The sequence below is a fragment of the Podarcis filfolensis genome, assembly GCF_964270895.1.
Source record: "Podarcis filfolensis genome assembly, chromosome: 1".
Lineage (NCBI taxonomy): Eukaryota > Metazoa > Chordata > Lepidosauria > Squamata > Lacertidae > Podarcis > Podarcis filfolensis.
The window spans coordinates 35,026,534-35,046,495 of NC_139604.1; the positions used below are offsets into that span (position 1 = coordinate 35,026,534).

Consider the following 19,962-nt stretch of genomic DNA (forward strand, 5'->3'; position numbering starts at 1 on the left):
AACACAAATTACAGTTGCAAGACTGGAGGTGGATCATAAAAATATAGATCTTAAGTGTCGAGGTAAGAAGACTGATAGAATTTCAGGGATTCACCTCATTATACCTGTCACACAGAATTCATGAGATGTCTTCTACTGAAAAAAAATAAGCTTTAGTATACGTATTTATTTATTTATATGTGTGTGTGTGTGTGTGTGTGTGTGTGTGTGTGTCAGCATTCTACCTCCCTTTGCTGTCAGAGGCAATTGTTTAGAATCTAAGATCCCTCCCCCACCTCAGTTCAAACTCTTATCCACACCTGGACCCCCTTTTTTCTTACTACCAAATGTCTAGATTCCAGAGACTTCCATATGTGTTCATGTATTATGTATAAGCACTTCTTGTAATGGAGGAGAGGGGAATAGTCTTTGCAGTTCCTCTTGGCATGACTGACCCAAGTTTTTGCAATCAGTTCTAGCTTCTGGTAACTTCCGGTCAAGATAGCAGCAGGCCAGGCAGTCAGCTCCAGAGCTCCACAGATTTTAATTGAGTTTTAACTCTAGCCCTAATATGCCCGATATGTATTTTACAGACAGGCATAAAACTGTTTGCAGCATATACTCCTTCTAATGCCTTCTTTCACCATTCAAGGCTAAGCAGAAGCTACTTGGGAAGCCAACCGAATGCCACAGTGGAAGCATGTCAGCACAAAGTAGCTGAGAAAGGCATGCCACGGGACTGACCCCACGAGGTCTTTCTGGGAAAGAAAAGTGATAAAATGTATTCCCACCTTATTCACAAGTAGCTCTCCCATTAGTAAGCAAAGATTCAAGCCCTTGGCTTGCAACATACAGCTCCAGGGCAGCAAAGATGCCAAAAGTGGAACATTCTGGAAGACCACAGTAGCAAGATTTATTTCAAATTGTTAAATCACGATGAGCAAAAGGGTGATTTTCCAAACCAGGAAATGAGATAACAACTAGTTTGATAATAAGTTAAGTTCATTAAGTTCAACATAGAATATTCATCCATATTTTCTTTTCTTTGTTGCCTCAGGTTAGCTAATATCACAATGCTTCCTGGATGTTTAATTCACCCTGTCAGCCCTCCCTGTCAATACTCAAAGGTCTGCAATATGGCCATTTCAGTTTCAACCAATGTTTCTTGTTTAACTTTGCACATAGTACAGAAGATTTACCACCTGCCAAATTATATCTACTGAAAACAAAGCAAAGGTAAATTTGTCAAGCTGAGTTAGATAGACATTGTTTGAATTTCCATTTATTACTCCTCTTAGCTCATGGTAGAAATTACCGTATTTTTCGCACCATAGGACGCACTTTTCCCCTCCTAAAAAGCAAGGGAAAATGTGTGTGCGTCCTATGGAGCGAATGCAGGGGGGGAGGCAGGCAGGAAAAGCCCCCAAGAGCTGCACACAAGCTCCGTGCGCTCTTGCGGGCTTTTCCACAGGAGGGAGAAGGGACTGACTGGCCGCATCAGTCCCTTCTCCTACCTCCCAGAAAAGCCAGGAGAAGCCGCGATCTCTTTAAAGGAGTTGCGCGGCTTCTGGCAGTTTTGCGGGAGGTGGGTGAATCCCCCCACCTCACAGTAAAGCCAGGAAAGCCCTGCGCAGCGTCTCCCCGCAAGGAGAGGCTGCACGGGGCTATGGAGTCTTTAGCCCCACGCAGCCTTTCCTGGCAAGGAGAGGCTGCGCGGGGCTAAAGGGGAAGGCAAAACAGCGAGCGGGATCCATCCCGCTTGCTGCTTTAGCTTGCTCCATAGCTGTGCGCAACCCCTCCAGCAAGGAGAGGCTGCACGGGGCTATGGAGTCTTTAGCCCCACGCAGCCTCTCCCGGGAGGGAGAGGCTGCGCGGGGCTAAAGGGGAAGCCAAAACAGCGAGCGGGATCCATCCCGCTTGCTGCTTTGGCTTGCTCCATAGCTGCGCGCAACCCCTCCGGCAAGGAGAGGCTGCACGGGGCTATGGAGTCTTTAGCCCCACGCAGCCTTTCCTGGCAAGGAGAGGCTGCGCGGGGCTAAAGGGGAAGGCAAAACAGCGAGCGGGATCCATCCCGCTTGCTGCTTTGGCTTGCTCCATAGCTGCGCGCAACCCCTCCGGCAAGGAGAGGCTGCACGGGGCTATGGAGTCTTTAGCCCCACGCAGCCTTTCCTGGCAAGGAGAGGCTGCGCGGGGCTAAAGGGGAAGCCAAAACAGCCAGCGGGATCCATCCCGCTTGCTGCTTTGGCTTGCTCCATAGCTGCGCGCAACCCCTCCGGCAAGGAGAGGCTGCACGGGGCTATGGAGTCTTTAGCCCCACGCAGCCTCTCCCGGGAGGGAGAGGCTGCGCGGGGCTAAAGGGGAAGCCAAAACAGCGAGTGGGATCCATCCCGCTTGCTGCTTTGGCTTGCTCCATAGCTGCGCGCAACCCCTCTGGCAAGGAGAGGCTGCACGGGGCTATGGAGTCTTTAGCCCCACGCAGCCTTTCCTGGCAAGGAGAGGCTGCACGGGGCTAAAGGGGAAGCCAAAACAGCGAGCGGGATCCATCCTGCTGGCTGCCTTGGCTTGTGCCATAGCCGTGCGCAACCGCTCCGGCAGGGAGAGGTTGTGCGCAGCCTGTACGCTGCTCTTTGGGGCTGGGGGGGAAATTTTTTTTCTTGATTTCCCCCCCTAAAAACTGCGTGTGCCCTATGGTGCGAAAAATACGGTAGTTCAAATATCCCTCATAGGATTAGCAACAGTGGGTACCATAGGGAGCACAGAATTAACATGAGGAGTCCAAATGTGTGCACTAGGTTGGCTGCACACAGCTCAAGGTTTAGAATTTTATGGAAATACTTGATCATGAGACTTCAAAGAATAATGTAGAAAATACCTGATGGGTTGGTCACAAAATGTGGATTTGCACACTGCCTGTCAGGCCCTCAGGCTACTCAAGCCACTACCTTCTCCATAAGCTACAGCCCTCAATAGCCCTGCTTTGTACTCCTCAAGTATTTTTGGTTGGTTGGAATGTGTCACTGAACTCTGATAATGCCTCTTATTTGTCCAGATGTAAGTGTATGTAGAAACTAGCTGACTATACAAAGGCACATCTTCACATGATTTTCAGTTTCACTGCTGGAAAAGCTGCCATCCTGGCTTGCACAATGCTCTGTTGTGTTCAGTGCAAATTCTCTCTAGGAGCTGCATCTAATAGTGTCTTTGCCTTAGTGGAAATTGCTTCCACTTGTCAAAGAAAGTTTTATAAGAGTAGAAAACTGAATTCGCTGTAGTTTTACTGAAGACAGGAAGGGGTAAAAATAATCCATGTAGATTAACAGCCTTGGTTTAGTGAGAAGCGTATTAAGATAGCCAAGTAACAGATAACCTTTGACACATAGCCACATAGCCAAAATAATTATAAGGACAAGAATTTTGGGAACTGTTTGCTATACTTCCACACTATCCCTCCCACACTCCGAAGCACCTTAATCACCCTGCAGTCTTCATCCCATATCTCCCTTTGATAAGAGAGAGGGAGAAGAATGTCTAGGAGGCATACCTTCTGTACCAGTGATGGGCCACTTGGAAGAGACAAGAGAATGCTACAGCAGCAACTTTCCTCGTGTTATTAGAAAGCACCACAGGAGAAACCGCTGCTGCACAAGAGACTGCTGCTGAACAACCGCCATTCATTCCATTGAGACAAGGAGTTTGTAAACTATCTTCATAACCATGCCAAAGAAAACTTAGAGAAGAGACATGGGGGGCTTCAACTCCCCCCCTTAAACCAGGCATAGGCAAACTCCGGCCCTCCAGATGTTTGGGACTACAATTCCCATCATCCCTGACCACTGGTCCTGTTAGCTAGGGATGATGGGAATTGTAGTCCCAAACATCTGGAGGGCCAGAGTTTGCCTATGCCTGCAACTGTCATATAGCATTACAAGGCATAAAGACTGATACATACTTGGCTCCTGTGCACATTATGCCTCTCCTCATGTGTACTGCAGCATCTCTTTGGCTTTGTGTTTTCTACTCAGACGTTCCACTGCACTGGGTGTGTTTAGGATTGCAAACTTCCTTGCTCTTTGAACACCTCTTAAACATGAGGTGTTTAAATGCCTAGATGAGTAGGTCCCATTTGTGTGATCCATCTATTATAGAAAAGGGGTGCAGATCACACAGAAATTGCTTGCTTAGGCACTTAACATGTGTAGTCCCTGGGTTCACATTACAAGGGTCCATGCACAATAGTGTAATGCTCCCACGCCTGCTCTGTGTATACAAAACAAGGCCTTACGTGACCCATACATCAGTCTGGTTCCACCATGAAAACTATTGTTGACATTTATCAATATCATTAATTGGGAGCCCCTTTTGGACTTTGTGAAAAGGAAGATGAACACACAATATTTGGGTTTAAAGATTGGGAAAACACTGGATTATGAAAAGTGGAACAAGTTGGATGTTACTGTGGAATGAATGTTTGAATAATTATTTTTATGTAACTGACAGATGAAGAATCATAAGTCCTTTCTTTCTTTCTTTGGACTTTGTATCATAGAAAAGCTTCAATAAAAAAATTATGGGAAAAATCTGGTTCTACTGTGGAGTGTATGTGGGAGAGGTGCCTTTTAAAAAATGTTAATGACTTCATTTAGATCACCTGGAGCTACTCTGATTTATGTACAAGAGACTGCTCAGTAGATTGGTTAACCAAACTAATCAATATACCTAAGCAAAGTAAAAATTAATTATGTTGCCCTTTGCTCATTTCCACACACAATTATCTCCCAGGATGAAAAATGAGTCCTTATCTGGCTTAGCATTACATGTGAACCAGTGCTCACGGTTTGCTTCTCCCAAACTAACAAGCGGCAAGCCAAGAACAAACCTTGGCTTCCATTTATTGGAATATTAGAGAGAAACATATACAGTGGTGCCTCGCAAGACGAATGCCTCGCAAGACAAAAAACGCGCAAGACGAAAGGGTTTTTCGGTTTTTGCGTTGCTTCGCAAGACGATTTCCCCTATGGGCTTGCTTCGCAAGACGAAAACGTCTTGCGAGTTTGTTTGCTTTTTTCTTAAAGCCGCTTGAAGAGGCGCAGTTGCGACGGACCGTGCTTCGCAAGACGAAAAACATCGCAAGACGAAAAGACTCGCGGAACGAATTAATTTCGTCTTGCGAGGCACCACTGTACTGAGCCCTGGTTCTCACACTCAATGCTAAGCCAAGGCTTGTGGCTTACTGCTCCTAGCAGAGCAGAGCAGCACTAGCACACTGCTTTTTTTTTTACAGGAAGCTATAAATCACGGCACACCATGATGTGCAAACCAGCCCCGTATACAGGGAAGTGAAAGGATGCATTGAATATATATCAGGCTTTTAAGAAAAGTCTTGTAGACCTTTGAGTAAATGATCCTTAGGAGTGACCAAACAGGTACCATTCCTTGTTATTAGTTTAATTTGAGGGACTGCTGCTATAACCCAGTTTCTAGCTTACCCTTGTCTTTAGTTTCCTGAACACAGATGGTGATGATGTCCACTGAATCAGAACATGAACATAATAGCTATACTCTTCCTATACACCCCCCAAAAAAGATCAGCATCTCAAGTAATAAATAATCAGTTGGAAGTTTGCCCAGTGCCTTAATTTTTTTAATATGCAAGAGTGATCCTTTTTATTTTAATTAACTGCCTCATATTTCCATGTGCTCCTTCTGAAACATCCTCTTGAAACACTGTTCTGAAAGGTTTGCCTAACAGGGAGCATTTAATAAAAAAAAAGGTCCACGTGGTGTTTCAGGGTTTGCTAGATAATAGAAAACTCAACTGTGTGTGTTTTTAGTCCTATCTTTATTGACAAAGGCATGCCTGCTGGCAGGATGGTCCACTTAAGAGTGTAGTACTTTGCTCTGAAAAATGCTGAACACAAGTTTCAAGGGCTTTGCTATCTTGACAAATTCCACCCCTGCTAGGAAACAGCCAAGCAGCAATGGCCATGTTGTACGACTGGGGCACAATTCCTCATTATTCTACAATTCCCCAAGAGGCCCAACCCTTTCTTTCTCCACATGACAGCACTCCGGCACAATTATCCTTTCTTGTACCTTTCCCATTCATCATAAAGTGAACTTGCTATGTGCCAGACCAGTGATACACTTTAATACAGCCTTTAAAGAATCCCAGGGTCAATAAAGTATATACCCTGCCACTCTCACACATTGGCCACTGCTTTATTTTCAACTGGGGACTAATGGCTGCTTAGGTCCCATTACTCTTCGATTTCCCATTAATTCCCAGGTTTCTTATGTTGTATTTCCAGACTTCCAGAACACCTTAATAGCTGCTTTCCTTGGGTCTGTGTTCCCCACAGCAGACTCTCGGTCAAATGTTCAGCAGTCAGCAAGTTGGCTTGCATCATTAGAGGTGAATTCAGTATTGGGCTATTACCTGCAGAATTTCTATCTCTGTCATGGCTGATGTTCAGCAAAGAGAGAAATGCACTCTGGGACTGAGCATCCCAGACCCTCCAAGTGTCCCTATTTTCCAGGGACAGTCTCAGATTTACAGAAGCTGTCCCGGTTTCTGATTTGATCCCAGAATGCCCCGCTTTTCCTTAGGACGTCCCTATTTCATCGGGGAAATGCTGGAGGGTATGGTGGGATGTTCCTATTTTCAACGGAGATGTTGGCATTATGTGAGCTGTTTAACCTTTAATGTTTTATTATGTTTCTATATATGTTAGAAGCTGCCCAGAGGAGCCGGGACAGCCAGTCAGATGGGTGAGGTATAAATAATAAAATTTGTTGTTGTTGTTATTATTATTATTGAATAGGATGTCTCTGTTTTCATTGGAGAAATGTTGGAGGCTATGGGATCTGGTCACCAACATCAGGGTTCACCCAGATCAGCTGTTCTACATGTCTCTGGCAGCACATGTCACGTTCATTTGGTTCCCTGGAGCAGGACAGAAACCTGGAAAGTCAATAGAATCTCTCCCCTCTCCCTCTCTCTCATATATATATAAACAGTTTATTTGAAAATGCTGCATTAATGGGCTCATGCTGAATAAGGGAATGGAAGGGTGGAAGGGAGAAGGGGACATGCTAGCACACCCATACATGCAATAGCACCTGTCACCACTTAACCCAGAGTTCTCTTGACAGCGCTTTAAGAGTATGTTTGCATAAAATCTCTAAACACTACTGTAACATTATTACAAGGAAAGGTAGGAACTGGGTCAACCGTAATGAGATGGCAGATTTCTTCTTCTGGTCCCTGGAAGTTAGCAAAGCCGGGCCAAGTTTCTAGCTCAGCCCCTCCAACAACAAACGGTCTTTGTGCACACCTGACAGAAAATGAGACGCCTGCATTCTAGTGTTAATAGGTCCAACAGAAATGATAAAGGTATCAGTGCCTGCATTCCCTGAGAAATCCTGGGCTTTGTTCACTCATGGTGGCAGCCATCCAGAGGCACAGTGACTGTAGCACTGTTCTCCAGTCATTTCTAAGTCTCTCTGCTAGCATTAGGAAAACTGTTGAGGGCAGGAGCAGGAAGAGAGAAAGTTTCCAAGTTAGAAAAGAAATTGTCTGGGGGGGGAGATAATAATAATAATAATAATAATAATAATGATGATGATGATGATGATGCAATATTTATAATACCAGGGACACTGAACTAATTAAGCTGAGGCTGGCTTAATTATGTCAAATTATAGACATCGCAGAGGGTTGCAGCTGTGCTGGTTTCCCAAAATGACACACCACCCAGCACTATTTGTTGACATAATTGTGCCTCTAAACACTAAGGCAGGATAAACACTGATTTATATTTAAATTATATCCAGGTTTGCTGCTTTCTGTCATCCCTCTTTCACCTCAAATGTGGCACAAACTTGCCACGCACACAGTGCTTAACCCCCATTCTTCTACACTCCCCCCAGAAACAATGACAGCAGAAGCAGAGAGAACTGCAAACCAGTCATCTGCTGCAAGTTTATGAAAATTCCAAGAACTCAAAACCATATTTGTCTAGCGGCGCCTGTTGAATGCTACCAGTGCCACCTAGCCTAAGAGAACCATGCATTACAAACAGCAAACTCACACTGCAACCCCATGCAATGCGCTCAGAGGTCTGAACTGGTTGTCGATTTGCAACTGGGCTGAGTTCAAGGTGTTGCTATTAGTAGATAAAGCCCATTAACAACTTGGGGCCAATATTGCCTATGAGATCGCCTTACCCCATTATATGTGTCCACTTGACCACTTCGATAGGCAGAAGTGGAACTTTTACAGGTGCCACTTAATACCCACACCCAGCTCTATTTTTCTAGAAAAAGAGGTGCCGGAACTCACCATGAACGCCTCCTTTGTTCTCTTATAATGGCAATGGTGCACACCTGAGAGGTGCCAAACAGGATTGCAGTCAAAATGAGACCACTGAGAAAGAAAACCAGGGTGTCAGCATGCTTAGGGTAACCCAAGGGTTTGCAGAATCTCACATTAAAACTTTGGGAACAAAATCCTATGCCACAATCCCCTAAAAATAGCTCAATGAGGCTGAGCTTTCTCATTGGCAATGTAGTGGTGAAGGTGGGGGGTAGAAAACTATAAATGGAATGGAGTGAAATTGTATCATAATTGACATTAGTTTCTTCTTCAAATGAGCCCTTTTATTGTCTGGCTGATACATATTTATCAATTCCTAAATGTTCTCAGTTCTACCAAATAGTTAACCAATGCATGCAAAAAGTATATGGTATTAAAACAGCTGTTTTCAGCAAATGCTAAAAGTCATCAGAATGAAAAGGCAGTTACTAGATGGATTTATAATAAAAGAGATGAAGAGATAAAGATAAAGAGATAAAGAGGACAGGTCATCAAACCAGGCTCAGCAGCCTTTATCCGGGGCTGTCATGCAGCTCAAAATTCTGCAAAGCATATATGAAGAGCTGGTAGACAGTGAGAGGCAAAGAATGTTAACGTTTTGAGTAAAACCCTGTAGCTAGTTTCGAGACAAACCTGCCTTTGAAACTCCAAACAGTTCTACAATTCAAGCTCAGAACATCTGCAAAGGAGCTGAATGTTGCATTTCAAATATGTATGAATTATTCATCAAGTAAAAGATGCACTTCCAAAAGGTGAGAGAGATCATTTGCAAACATAGGCACAGGTTTATATGGCAGGTGGCCAGCACTGAAGTCGTTTTCACACAGAGCACACTGATGCATGACCTAGTGATGGAGCAGAGCATGAAGAAGCCGAGTTAAGGAGGGTGATGGAATTTTAGAAATGGAAAGCTTGTGCTGAGAGGTTCACGTTAGAAGCACTTAAACAGAAAGCAACTCCCTCCAAGGATCTTACCTGCCCAATGTCACCTGTTAACAATCAAGAGGTAGCAGAGGACCCTCTCTGATTCACTCAGGATGAGTACTCCATGCTTGTTTATCTCCTCATCGCATTAAAAAGGCAAGGCAAGAGGGTAGGCTAATCTGATTTCATTATACTGCCTCTGACATGAATTCTCAGAGTCGGCTTTGAAAATATGAAAACATTCCTCTTCTGTGCACCCCAGTCTAACTTGGTGGCTTATAATCATCTATCCAAACTTCTTGGACTGAGAAGCTTCTTTCCCCCTGTATCTTCTTTCGACAGCGGTGCCAACCTTTGCTGCCACAAAGCATTTTTTTTAAATATGTTCTCAACATTACTGCTACTTACATATATGCTTTTCATCTCAAATCCAATAGGTTTCTGTTCCCTGCTGTTGCTGGACTCTATACCTGGTCCCTCTTTTGCTCAGCTACCTGCATCTCTCTGCTGTCTGTTAGCACGAGAGTATTTGGTAACTTTCCATGGATGTAGAGAAATGTTGCAGCAGCAGAAGGCAGAACCAGTGTAACATCTTTAACAGCCTGCCTTCCAAAATAAAGTTGGGAGGCCGATATATATAGATGTTCACATCTCAGTGAAGGTTTTGGGGAATTTGGTAACTAGAAGCCTCTCCCATCAAAGGAGCAGTTTAGCAGCAGGCATAATAGAGACTACAGAGAGCAAGATCTAGTTACAGAAATCAAGCTACAAAAGGCAACAAAAACAGTATTCATGTTTCTTTGTGGGGGGAGGGAGAAGCACAGAGGATTGGTATTCACAGGCAGAAGAAAATCAACACAAAGACACGCAAGGCATGGCTTCTGCTTGTTTGTTAAGGGTGGAAGTAGCATGCTAAAAGAACTGTAGGGTCCAGATCCATGGTAAAAACTCTGGAGCACCAAGGGCATTGCCCTGACAGCACACACAATTTACTATTCAGTATAAAAAAAAAATGCAATGATGTGATTCATAGCTTTCCATACAGGAATGAATGTGAAACTCAACTCATATGAAAGAGCAGGGCCGGTCCAAGACATTTAGGCACCTGAGGCAAACCACAAAATGGCACCCCATTCTCCGCCAGGGGAGAAGGGGTGAGGGAAGATATTCATCAGGTGAATAAAGATGTACATTGGGGTCTTCTGCCCCTGTGGATCCCGCTGCCTCAACTTGCCTCCTGGGTGGGCCAGTTCTGTGAAAGACACGGAGTGCAATGATCTTTTATGAAGATATCCTGCTGTGTGCACACAGCAACGGATGTGTTTGCAGCAATCCAATAATCAATTGTTACTATTGACAAGAGATTGCTAAAAAGCCTTACAGAGACCCAATGACACATTTTAGCTAACTAGGGTATTTGTTAACAGTTGAAACATTTTTGTACTTTCAACTTTTTTTACTGTAATTTTAACTCCTAACGTGTTTTCTGTATTTTGTGAACTTTTTTTGGAAGCTAATTTGACTTTATTGTAGAAATAACATCGGGTTGAATTCAACACTGTGCTCTTCCAGTTGTTCCATCTGTGCAAACGTTTCAGGTTGCCAGGTAGAATGACTCCCCACCACTCTACCTACTGCACACTGTTCTGGGAGCCCTCCCAACCTCCATAGGGCCAATTTTGGGGGCATGCCTCTCTAATAATACTCAACATGACTCTTTCCTCACAACAGGTTCTCCCTCCCTAGACCTACCATTGCCTTCCCCACCATGTTGTTCACCTCAAGTGGGGACTCCTATTTGCCTTCCTCCTCTGGTCAGATCCTTGCTATTTTCCCCTTCAGTTATGACCTCTAATGCAGCAGGACACAAACTCACGAGAAACATCTCTCATACAATTCTAGGTCCCTTCACTTTTCTTAAACATCCAAGTTCTATCACAGGCCGCAGTTTGGCCTTGCTCATCTACCCAATTGCTTGAGTACCATAAGTAAGATAACCTGGTGGCCTTGAGATTTTTCATCTTTGCCAGCAACTACCTTCCCCGGCCTGGTGCCTTCCAGATGCTACCAGATTGCAACTCCCATGGTCAAGAATGATCAGAATTGTAATCTGGAGGTGGCCAGTCTGAGGAACACGGGCCTCCAGGATGTCATGCATGTATGAGTCGTACCAGGGTAAAGCACACATCCAACACCACTTAACTTGGATGACCTTCAAATCACCACAAGCCCTGCAATTTTATAATTCCAGTTTTTGAGCTTCTGTGATTAGGGTGGCAGTGATGAAAGAAGAATGAGAAGGTAATGACTATCCATCTAACTTTTATTTAATTGAAGTGAAGGTTATTGTGCCTAGCCTTGACTGGTGGCAGAGAGCCAAAACCTTGGTAACAAAGCTAGTGGTTCATCTTTCATTCTGAAGCTTAGTCAATGTGTTAACCACACACAAAGGGGTATAGGGGTGGGGAACCACAGGAGATTAGCTCAAGATAGTGCTCCAAGGTTCGTACACATTCATGCCAAAAAAGATAGCTGTGATGGACTCTCAAAATGTCCTGGAGTTTCTGCCTTGCAGGTTCTTGACTTTGTCTCTTGCTGTGTGTCTTCAGCTATGGAGTAATATTGTAAATATGTCCATTATTTAATATCACCCTTTTGAACCTGCCTTCACTGGTAGGTAATGTGCTGAGCAATAGGGACCTTCCCTAGAGCAGTGCCAAGGGATGGACAGACTAGTCCATGTTACTTTCACATGTGTTCATTCATAATTTTGTTCAATCTCAATTCCACATTAAAATTACAAATTAAAAAAAATCCCCCCAAAATTGCATTTAAATAATATTTGTTTTACTGTATTTTATCCCTAAATATGCATTTCTAAATGCATTTTGGCACTTTTACAAGCTGAGAACAGCATACCAAAATCCGGAGAAGAGCAAAATCTGATAAGGATAATGGACTGCACATTACTGTGGGAACTGCAAATCAGGTAAGTTAAAATCAGAAACCACCAAGATCAAATTACTCAAAAAAAACCATAGTGATGCCTTGATTAGGACATTCCTTTCCAGACATATATACATATATATATTTCTGCATCACCTTTATTTTGTAGAAGCCAGGTTATAATATACGTTCCCAGTCCCCACCCTGGCCCAGGCTTTTAGTGGATGGTGGGTTTTGTTCTCTCCGATGCTCTTCTTTACACTGGCTTTTCAGTGGTTTTTCTCGTTTTTTTATGCAGCTTTTTGTGACTTTCCTAAACCAAAGTTCCTCCCAAAGCAGTAGACACCCCCCTCCCACTGTACCAGTTCAGCTAGCAGCTTGGGCCTCATATTTTGGGAACGGACTAATCCTGATTTATTTATTTTTAAGTCCTGCAAGTAGAAAGCTGAGCTGCACCACCTTATTCTGCTGCATGTGCACACCAGTCCTTAGGACTTACTATCTACACTATGAATCTGAAATGGTCATTCTCCCAGGAACCCTGCAGAGCTGGGAGGCAGGGGAAGGAGCACCTACTGTAGAATATGCCCTGTGATTGTAAGCAAAAAGGTTAGTGTCTTATCAAGGTACACAAAGATGTGTTTATGGAGGTTAGGTTGCTATGGATGGCTGGACTGGAAGAAATAAAACAGAAAGCAGGGAAATAAGCATGAAATAGTACGAAACATGATCAGATGATTTGCTTTTGTCTGAGCTGTTGCATGCTGAGGAGATCAAAACGCAGGAAACCCACATTAATAGATGGCATGCCACATACATCTCAGGCAAAGAGAAAGATTTATTTGCTCAGCGAGACTGTTTAGAATGCCATTATAACTGCGGCCTCAAGGAACTGCCCTTGCATGTCAGATACATAGTTGGTCTTTGTGCTGCAGGAAATGAACACCCGCAGGAAATGAATACGCTGCCAAAGCCACTTCAGTTAAAACCTATTTGGGAAATCCAGGAGGTTCTCTAAGCCACTGATCACAGTACCATGACAGGTTAACCGGTGCAGCACAAGAGACCAGGATGAGTCACAGTGCAACAAATGTGTTAGAGCTTTAATAAAAATCAGAATACTTCACCGAACGTATGCATTTGCAGAATTTATTGACACTCCCAGAACCCCACAACTCCAATATAAGCCCTTGCTTAGATACGAAATACAGTGATGCCCCGCAAGACGAATGCCTCGCAAGACGGAAAACTCGCTAGACGAAAGGGTTTTCCGTTTGTTGAGCTGCTTCGCATGACGAATTTCCCTATGGGCTTGCTTCGCAAGACGAAAACGTCTTGCAAGTTTGTTTCCTTTCTCTTAACACCGTTAATACAGTTGCGACTTGACTTCGAAGAGCAACTCATAGAACGCAGTGTACATAGTAGCCTTTTTTGAGGTTTTTAAAGACTTTGGTGATTTTTGAAGCTTTTCCAAAACTTCTTTTGCAGCCATTTGGTAAGTTAAGCTTTTAAAACTTTTGGGGGGGGTTGGATTTTGGGTTGGGGTGTTTGGAATTCAAGGACTTGGTGTTGGGGAGGGGTTTGCAAGAATCTGGAAGCTTGTGTGTTTTTTTCTGCATTTTTATGATTTTTTGTGACCATTGGGGCACTCTGCTGTTTTTTAAAAAAAAATCTGGATTTGAATTTCTGTGTGCTGGGTGGCTGGGGGAACAGTTGGGGAGGGGTTTGCAAGAATCTGGAAGCTTGTGGTTTTTTTCTGCATTTTTATGATTTTCTGTGACCATTGGAGACTCTGCTGTTTTTTTAAAAAAATTCTGGATTTGAATTTCTGTGTGCTGGGTGGCTGGGGGAACAGTTGGGGAGGGGTTTGCAAGAATCTGGAAGCTTGTGTTTTTTTTCTGCATTTTTATGATTTTTTGTGACCATTGGGGCACTCTGCTGTTTTAAAAAAAAAATTCTGGGTTTGAATTTTGAAATGCTCTTTACAGTATGTGTGACTTTAAAGAGCACTTAATAAACTCTTGTTGTACCAAATTTGGCTTTGTTTGGACTTTTTTTGACCATAGGAACGCATTAATTGATTTTCAATGCATTCCTATGGGATTTCGTGCTTCGCAAGACGAAAAATTCGCTAGACGGAAAAATTTGCAGAACGAATTAATTTCGTCTTGCGAGGCACCACTGTATTGATCATGACGGAATTGCAGAATATTTGTTGCATTACGAAACATTGATCATGATGGAATGACATAACATTTGTTGTGGCAGGATAAGCTGTCGCCTTCCACGCAGCATTGGCTGCATCCACCTGAGCCTCATACCTTTCCATAACAACTCTCTTATAAAAAGACCTACTGTAGATGATGATTTCCACATTTGAGATTAAGGAATCATTGGCTACTGGAACAGGAAACTTGACATTTACCCCTGTCAAAATAATCAAGCAGGTTCACCACCTGGGACACAGAATGTTCAGGTTCAGGTAGCGCCAGCAACTCCCGTCTCACATCTTCAGAAACATGTGAATGGAGTATGAGATTGCACCTTCTAGTTATAGCCACCAGTCTGTTAGCTGTGGCTTTTGCATCGGTCTGAATGAGATGTATGTGCGTAAGGCTCTTCCATGCAAAGGAGAATCCTGATTGTCCCAGGATCCCACACCTGTGTTGATTTCCTTTCAATCTGACACCATTGTTTGGTCAGCAGATGACAAAGCCAGGGCCAGTGTGGGGTGTTTTTTTTAACCAAAATAATAATAACAATGAGGTGTTTATAGTCATATATTGATAGAAGTGTCATAGGTGCCAGCACAAAATAGGCAGCAAAAAAGGGGGGTACTGGTACTCTTTACTGCCACACATACAAAAAGTCCTGGCCCAAGAAACAGGTCAACTTACAAAATATATGGCCAGCAGTCACCATCTCTCACTTTTCCCCCCACCCATTATAACATGAATCCCTCAATGTAAAAAAAAAAGCACCTTAATCTAAAGCTTAGAGCTGAGGGCTCCCCAACATGAACCAAAGGCTTCAGAAATGCTATCAAATCCAAACCATATGTAATTAAGCTGCACAAGAACTTCCATATCTGTCTACTGGAGGTCTTTTCTGCATCTTACACAGTCACACTTAGATTTACATATAAATATTTATCCTGGTACATAAATTTAGTTGTGTGTTCTTTGAGCTATTTTTGCTGTAGGCATATTCACACAAATTACAGATATTACAAACATTTCTGAAAGGATTTCCTCAAAACCACTTTGAAGATGCGGCTGTCTCTACACCCAATAAATACATATTACACTGAGAACATATGACCTGGCTTTTTCTTGAGTGATAAATTAACTCAGGTAGACATTATGGTTTTACAGGCACTGCAGTGCTTGTTTGGTAGGGGTTTTCCCGCCTCTTTGTGTGTCAGATCCTAGCTCTTTGACTAGCTGCCATTTTGAGAGGCAATCCTTGCTTTCATCCTCTTGTTGCTACTGTTGTTACTCTCTGCCACACCCACCATCATGCTGAGTACTAAAATCTCTTCTGTTGTGATTTGGACAGACAAGGCCCATTCACGGTAATGCTGGTTACATGCCAAATTTCCCCTGTATGAAAATGAATGATTTTCCCCCTGGAGCATACTTGAGTTGGCACGAAGCCAAAGGATACGAACCCAAACACACAGAGAAACACACTAACAATGAGATTCACAAACAAAAAGTCAGCTTCCAAACGAGTAGTCACGCAAGTCTGTTTTAGCAAAAACAACAAAGTTCTGTACCACTTAAAAGACTAACAAATGCACTGAACGAATATTGCTGATAATGTTTTGTTAGGTGGCAGTTTGCCCATCTTCATTCTGTACTTTTGTTATACTTAATAAACATTTGTTATTTTCCTGTCAAAACAGAACAAGAGACTGGCATAATTATGACATAAACTACGTCTAAACACTGCAGTTGTTCAGTTCTATTCTCAGGACAGTTGACAAAAGGAAGAAAACCAGTGCTTTTTCTGGGGGGGACGCAGGGGTACATGTACCCCTAAACATTTTGTGAATCTAATGGAAGAGGATTTTAAAATTTTTAGTTTCTTCTCTAGCACGGTGAATTGTCAGTTTCGTTGCTACCCCCAATGGCGGCCTCATTTCCTGTCACAGTGTTTCCTGAGTCTCAGACAGAAGCGAGGGTTTAATGTGTGAAGTAGGAATTGGTGTATGTAAATTCATGGTTTTTGAAAGGACAACATCTGACGATGAACACCAACAGCAAGCAGAGGAATCGGGAAGATGCTAGTGCATACAACCTCATGCCAATGTGGAAGTTACTGTGATGGTCAGCTGTGTAATATGAGGTAATGCATGTTATTTGTACTTTTGTCCATTTACTGCATTTATTTTTCCTGATTTGAACTATAAAATGGTGATTTTCTTGAGCCAAAATGAGAGTACCCCTAAACATTTTTTTAGAAAAAAGCACTGAATAAAACAATTGAAATGGAAGCTGAAAGGATGAAAGATAAGATACGTGAAAAGGTAAACAGGCGGAAAATAAATCAAGATCCATACCCAGATCCCTAACACTGGTGGGCCAACTTAGTTAAACAGACATCTTATAACAGAAAGCCTCTTAAATTAAATCAACGAGTACTGAAGAGGTAGGAGAAGCTGACAAACGGGTGCCTTCTGGTGAAGCCAAAAAGGTGACTCCTTTTTGTGGACTTGAGTCCAGTTGATTAGATGCGTGAGGTGTTGCCATCAGCTGGCAGGAATATATACCGGTATATACCTGTGGGTGTAAAACTATTCACAAAATGCAATAGTAAAGATATACACAGCACAGTCAGCTAAACTGTGTCTTTATATACTAGCCACTTAATTTTTGTATACAAATTCCTGTCAACTTGGAATTTGGCCCATCAAAATCCTTACCAGCCCTAGGGCCACGCTGCCATAGCATATATTTTCACACTTTTTTTTTATTGTGGCAGCATGGCCTTTGCGTAATGTAGTGCCATCCAGCTCTCATTGACATCACGGAATCACAGGGGACAGCAGGAGCTGTATGTTGAAAACAGAGGCAGCAAATGACCACACAACAAGTACAGCAGCAGGAAGCAACCGTATAATACATACAGAGATAGCTATTTCAGGAATGTCGAAGGCCTTGTGCGTGCCTGGTAGCTTTTGAGTTCTGCTCTCTGAACATCAACGTGCACATGCATGCATGTACAGGCATGCATTTGAAGGAGCATTGCAAATTAGTTTTCAAAGAGCTCGTAATTTCAGAAGTAGTTAGCCATAACAGTACTCATGTGGGGAGTGCAGAATTATCAAAAGGTACATGTGACAGCAGTTGAGCCACGTCTGCAAACCCAGGTCACTGAAGAACAGCAGTGGGCTGGATAAGCAAGTTCTAGTGGAAAACCAGACAATAGGTCGAGGCTCCTGAACCCATCACTTCTCTTCTGAAAAACCATCCTTCCCCTGCTGTTAGGTACAACTGCAGGGTCAAAGACATAACTCTGCCCCAATTAATGTGAAATTCTTATTTGTGTATTAAATTTATATTCCACACTTCCTCCCAAAGGAGCCCAGGGCAGCAAACACACCAGTCATGAAATAATGCAATTAAAAACATACAAAAACAATTAAAAGGTTATAAAAAAACAAAAATTATCTCAGCAGCATGGTTTTTCAGAATGCGGCTAACCTATGCATGCATCTGGCACCACAAGAATACAACAGTACAAACAACAAAACATAATTATTGTGGCATAAGCTTTTGTGGACTAGACTGAAGTGTACTTCATCAGATGCAAGAGGTGTTATCCTTCAGCTGACCTGGTCTAAGGTGCTACAAGACATTTAGTAGTTTTTGCTCCAACAACCCTACGATGGAAAACAGATCATCACAGTGGGCCACAGCTGCCCACATGATTTATGACCAAATGGGAAGTCCTAAAAATGTGAGATTGGAATAGATGATCTTTCATGTAAATATACAAGCAACAACAGTGCTTCAATGCATTCTATTTTTAAAGCAGAATGGCAAAATATAGCAGGAGGAATTCAACATATCACACTGTGGCAATCTTTCAATCAGTGCAAGCTTTTCGGCTTGCCAGATGGAACAATCCCTCCTCCTCTTCATCTCTTGTGCCCTGTTCTGGGTTTTCCCTCAACCTCCACCCAATTCTGAGGGGCTTGGGTTAAGGAGAGGGAAGGAAGTCCCAATGCACTAGCAGAAATCCTCCCACAGGCTTATGCCAGCAGGACAAAGAGTTGAATCCCAACCAGTTCTTTATTTGGACAAGGAATTGTTATTTGGACAAGGAATTAAGAAAGATGTGTTACCATCACAATCTGTTTGTTTTGAACAGTAACTCTCAAGATACATTAAATATTTTGCAGGAATCCAGACATACCATTTACTTCAGCTCGTTCTATCCCTCCTGCAGTAATAGCAAGAGGGCTTCACATAGCTGAATGATAGTGAGCCAAGAGCCCATTTATATAAGACAAGATTACAGCATATCAGTTGCTGAATATATCTTGCTATCTGCTTTTCAGCCGCAACAAGCTGTAAATCCTAATAAAAAATTCACCACAGACATGTAAGAGAGGGAAGAAAAGGACAACACAAACAAAGCACAGAAATAGGATCTAATTAAAATGAGATTGGGATCTTATCTTTTAAAAGTGGTTAACCACATCAAGCGCTGGATATGAATGTGCTTAGAATTTAAAACTAAATTTTTGCAGATAAAGTCATTTCCAGAGATATTGAGGCAAATGCTGTTGTTAAAAGCAAAGTAATAGATATGCAAAGACTGGAAGTGTTGTGCACCCGTACTAATAGAAACCTATCTAAGAAAAAGAACCACATTACACCTGCTTTGAGTGACTGTTCCAATGGGTAAGCACCAAGACAAACTAAGCATCAGATAAAAATAATTCATCATGCAGCTGAATCATATTTATTTATCTGGAGCATTTTTATGCTGCTCTGTGGCCAAATAAGGCTCCCAGAGCTGTTTACAAATCTCAGTGGATAAGAGAGTTCCTTCCCTCAAGTTTACAATTTAAAATTACACGACATAAAAGGAAAAATGATTGGGAGGGAGGAGGGGAAAAATAAAACATGGCAACCCTGAAATTTGTCTAATCCTCTTTCAAAGACATCCAATTTGGTGGCCATCACTACAGTACTCACTGTTTGAAACATTCAAACGCATTCAGGTAGCTGAGCAATGCCTAAGCGCTTTTTCTTTTCTTTTCTTTTTTAGAAAGCAAACAAGCACAGTTCCCACTGGTCCCCAACAGACACATAGATTAAAAGGATACAGCCCAGTGCAAGGGTGGGGAACCTGCTAGATATAGTTGGATTAAAACTCCCATCAGCCCCCGCCAGCATTGCCAATGAGATTATGAGAGGTCTGTTCACCCTTGTGGGGTGGGCAGCTTTGAGGATGGGCCCCGAGCTGCTCTTGTGAACAGTGACAGGCCGGATCATCTCCCTATCGCCAAACTGACCAAATTGACCAATGGCGGCAAGGCCTTTGGGACGTTCCCTTGGGTGTGGCATCAAGTGCCCAATGGCGGCACTTGGCTCCAGGCCCAGGACAAGGATAAAAAGCAGCCTGCCAGGCCATTTGGCTGTCCATAGCATCTGGAGAGACAGAATTTCACCACTCCTGGTATAGTGTGTCACAGGTAAAGAGCAGGTATACCATCTAAACAT

General features: G+C 43.0%; 1 protein-coding gene across 7 annotated transcripts in view; it reads right to left on the reverse strand.

Annotated features, from left to right (window-relative positions):
* Nucleotides 1-19,962, reverse strand: part of LYPD6B (LY6/PLAUR domain containing 6B) — a 61,344-nt gene that overhangs the window by 22,383 nt on the left and 18,999 nt on the right. The window contains exon 2 of one of the 7 annotated variants that reach the window (XM_083579851.1): nt 8,321-8,404. The exons of the other annotated variants lie outside the window; for them this stretch is intronic. The gene's annotated coding sequence lies outside the window, so the exon portion shown is untranslated. The remainder of the gene's footprint in view (nt 1-8,320; nt 8,405-19,962) is intronic. 7 annotated transcript variants of the gene reach the window in all.